General features: G+C 48.2%; 1 protein-coding gene across 1 annotated transcript in view; it reads right to left on the bottom strand.

Annotated features, from left to right (window-relative positions):
• LOC130393253 (breast cancer anti-estrogen resistance protein 3 homolog) overlaps positions 1-1,390 on the bottom strand; it is a 41,175-nt gene extending 39,785 nt beyond the window's left edge. Inside the window, exon 1 of the mRNA XM_056603889.1 lies at positions 1,247-1,390. The gene's annotated coding sequence lies outside the window, so the exon portion shown is untranslated. The remainder of the gene's footprint in view (positions 1-1,246) is intronic.
• Between the last annotated feature and the right edge of the window lie 3,249 nt (positions 1,391-4,639).

Here is a 4,639-nt window from a genome sequence, read left to right as displayed (position 1 = left end):
AACAATGACCTAAAGACACAGTTCCACGCTATCACATGGACAAGCATTATGCAACCACAATCAAACTTGAGCATAGAATCAAGGCCAATTCAGGCTTGTTCAGCCAGCAAAATTATATTTCAAAAATAACTTTAAACGGCATTAGTGACTTGACAACTGCACTAGGTTATAGTGGGGATCTGCCCTCTTGAAGCAGTGCCCTCGGTTCTCACCTGAGTATAACACAAAGCGTTAAAGCGGAGGCTCTTCAAGTTTTTCATCCTGTCACCCAAAGAGCAATTCTTGTGTGTATGTGGGACCTAACAACCACACACTCAGATAAATCTTGTTCTGTGCATTGGTAGCCTGCCACCCACCTTCAACTGGATTGCCACCCATTTTGGTGTGACATCAGGAATAACATCACGTTTTCTTTACTGTTGGAACAGTTGGAAGTGAACAGTGTACCTCTGTGGGCCTACATCAAGCCTATCTCCACCTGACCTCACCATGTCAGGCCCCATCTATCTGAACTCCCTATTTCTGAAGCCTTCTATCGATCTGACCTCCCTCAGTCTCTGGTGGAACAGGGACCATGAGGCCAAATGCAAAAAAACTACCCAATTTAATTTTTTTACTCGTCACCAAACCTACAATCCCCCCCACCTCCTCCCCTCCCATTGCCTCTGTTTCCTTGGCGACCATGGACTCTGAGCACCACCAAACGATAGCGAGAGGGATGTAAACATGGACAAGCAAGGATGCAGGTCGACAAGCAAGAGTGTAAAGAGGAAGAGGAGGGCTTGCCGTAAATCCACAGCTACAGGAAGACAATGGAGGCCCCTTCCTCCGACTTATCCACTGGTAGATGGTTTCAAACACCCCCGCATCCCAACCTCTACCCACCAAACCTCCACTCTTTGTGCCACAAAAGGAAATCGTCCTCACGCCATAGCTGTCAACCATTTGTTCATTTGCTGCATTAATGTAGAGCAATACACTCAAGTGTCCACATATACACAAACACAAACAAAGTCCTTCACCCACAAAACAGAAGAACACAATAGACATAGACATACTCATGACCTACCTGTCTGTGTGCGTGTGCAGCCAACCCCTGAGGTAACACTCTATATAACTCAATATAGCTCTCTCTTTCCTCTTCTATCCTTTGCTATTCTCTCCTCTTCAGCGGTGCTCAAGGGGTTTTAAACTCTACTTGTAACTTGCCGTGGTCCATTTGGATGCATGGTCTAGACTTACTTACTGTCACTCGCTGACTGAACTGAAACTCTCTGAACCGGCTCACAAGTGTCCTTGCTCCGGCAGGCAGGCAACAACACGCAGCAAGGCTCAATACTGGCCAGACAGGACCTTCTCTCTCGCTCTCTGCCTCTGTGTGTCTCAATCTCTCTCTCTCTCTCTCTCTCTCTCTCTCTCTCTCTCTCTCTCTCTCTCTCTCTCTCTCTCTCTCTCTCTCTCTCTCTCTCTCTCTCTCTCTCTCTCTCTTTCTCTCTCTCTCTCTCTCCGCCCTCTCTCCGCCCTCTCTCTCTGTCTCCCTGCCTCTTTTTCCCCTCTGGGGAGTGATTTACAAGTGGCCCGGCCCCTCCTTCTTGTTTGAAGAGTTTTTTCTTCTTTCTTTCTTTTTTTTTAAGCCAAGTGCTCTCATATTCCCTCCCCCTCCTTCCTTCACCCTCCTCCCCTGTACCCATCCCTCCCTCCCTGCCCCAAGTCACCCCTCCAACTCTGACCCCCGCCCCCCACAATGAAAAACGTCCTCTGTGAACCACGCTGCACTCTCACACACACACACACACACACACACACACACACACACACACACACACACACACCACACACACACACACACACACACACACACACACACACACACACACACACACACACACACACACCCCCACACCCACACTCTCAGCCTCTCTTTCTCCCTCTCTCTCTTTCTCTCTCTCTCGCTCTCTCTCTTTCCTATCCTACAGCCTCATATTTCATGTACCCAACTCTTTTGTTCAATTTGACCTCTGCCATCTCACTTGTCTTGTCTGTTACCCCCCCCCCCCTCTCTCTCTCTCTATCTCTCTCTCTCTCTCTCTCTCTCTCTCTCTCTCTCTCTCTCTCTCTCTCTCTCTCTCTCTCTCTCTCTCTCTCTCTCTCTCTCTCCCTCTCTCTCTCTGCTGCTCCAGGACAAGTTACCATTCAGTGCACTTGTACTAAATGGGGGCAATAAGTATCTGTGTTCTCAATTAGTGTTTTTACATGACACTCAAGAAAGTTGAATGATTGGCGAATCGAATCGCATCGAGTTACTCATAGTCAAATTAAGACCCCTAGATTATTCGATTGTTAGTCGAATTAAGCGTGCATGTATACGGTCAATCGGATTGGAATTGGATTATGCGTTCTGCGCATGCTCGAGATTTATCCCAGGGGCCATCAGCCGGAAGAATAAGGAGAAAACGAGAAACAGCGATTTATTTAAAAAGGTGGCGAAGAAGATGGAGGAAGCCGGTGTTTTGCCAATGTAGTTACCCCCTATGAGAAGTGTATCATCAACAACATGCATTCAGTACTAACTACACTCCTGTTACTAGAGTATGTGTGTGGGCGAGAATGGCAGTGTGTGTGTGAGTGACTTCAGCGATTGAGTGGACGAGTGAGGAGAGCGAGCGGTTGCGCATGTCAGTTTGGTGAATTAACGAGTCCGGTTGTACCTCTGCAAATGTGTACTGTTAAGTCAGAGGAACTACGAATAATGTACCCAGCATGTCAATAATCGTGGCCGCTTCATTCCGACCTATAAGCAGACCCACTGCCGGTCAAAGTGAAGGGTGTTAGCCCCGAGAGAACATCGGCCCTGGAGGGAACTTCTCTCCTGTGCTCCTCGACTACGGTCTGGGAACCGACAGCAGAAAAGGCGTCACACTTCGATTTCACTCAAGGCTGAATTAAAAGTACATGTCTTTCTAAATGTTGGTCATCAACGAGGTTGTAAAGTAGTAACTTCGGGCACATCTGTCAAAATAAAAGTTTTTTTACGATCTTTATTCATTCCGGCCGAACTGATGGGGATATTTTCTGATATTATTAATCTTAAAGACTGCATCGGGTTCTACCCTGAAGTAACCCCTGGCAACAAGTAAAGACTTGTAGCGGGGGTTATCTCGGCCATGGTGGAGAAGGAATTGGGGGACAGGAACTTTGGCTTTGACTCTCTGAAGTTCAGATTGAAACGCGACATAGAGGAGAAAGGGATTGTTGCAGTATGCGGACTCCCGGAGGAGCTGCCCCCGCCGCCGCTGGAGGAGTCTGCATACGACCGAGCGGTCGGAACAATGGAGCGTCGGAGAAATGACATGGACCCGAAAACAGCTGTCTACTGAAAACATCTTTCTCGAATGCTGCAGCCGCCTGTTGTTGCTAGTGAAGTAAAGAAGGCAACCGATGGCTCTATTACCACTAGTTGAAATTGGCACAGCGCCACCTATCATACCGGGGTATGAAATGCTTCGGCCAAGGAATCGATTTTCTCACCGCCATGTATACTCTGACAATTGCAGTTGTCCGAATGAGGAGTATAGTCGAACTATGGCTTTAATCGGATTAAGCTGTGAATGTAAATGTACTGAATGTGGTGGTTGAATGTGGGATTTTGAGGACTTTGGGTGAGTTTCTGTTGAATGGAAGGAAAAGCTGGGAAAAACTATTTTCCAGGATCTTGAAGGAAGGAATAAAAGTTGTGGAGGTGTGTAAGTGTGAGTGTTGGATGGGGGGGTGTGGGGGGAGGGGGGTTGACTAGCCCGAACAACCTCCACTCTCTGTTTTCTGTTCCTCTGTATTGACTGGGGATGATAACACCCAGACGTGCTGTGTGTGTGTGTTCCACCCAGACAATACAAGTAGACCATACCTCTATGAACACTGAGACTATCAAATGGCCCGCATGGATCCACACACAAGCACCCACAGCTACACAGAAAACATTTATACTGTATGTCTGCACATGCATGCACATACACACACACACACACATGCACACACACATGCACACACACACGCATGCACGCACACACACAGTGGCGGTTTTAGGCACAGGCGAACCATCAATGAAGTACTACATAACATTGTGTTGGGAATAGGTATTTTGGCGCCCCCTCTGGCTGCAGGCGCACACCTGCTCGTTGAGAAGGTGCCGTGCGCAGACGGAATGAAACCCCCACTGAAGTCCGTAGGTTCACGATACGTGAACCCCCCCCCCGCCCCCCCCCCCCCCCCCCCCCCCGCTTGAAGATAGTCTTGCCCGGGGCGCAACTGGACGTAGAACCGCCACTGCACACACACACACACACACACACACACACACACACACACACACACACACACACACACACACACACACACACACACACACACACACACACACACACACGCACACACACACACGCACACACAAACACACGCTTGTTATGTAGTTATATAGTTTACCAGATGATAGATTTTTACGCCTCGTAGCTCCGTGGGTGATCAACGTGGGGATTCATTAAGTAATTTATACTCTCAGTCAATTCATCTACAAACTCCCTCCTTAAAACAGACACAAACAGTGCACCAGTGCAGACACAAAACAAGAAGGGTCTTTGTGTGT

Source organism: Gadus chalcogrammus, chromosome 12 (genome assembly GCF_026213295.1).
Source record: "Gadus chalcogrammus isolate NIFS_2021 chromosome 12, NIFS_Gcha_1.0, whole genome shotgun sequence".
Classification (NCBI taxonomy): Eukaryota; Metazoa; Chordata; class Actinopteri; order Gadiformes; family Gadidae; genus Gadus; species Gadus chalcogrammus.
The sequence above is the reverse complement of the archived record's forward strand: the minus strand, read 5'-3'. Positions and strand labels throughout refer to the sequence as shown.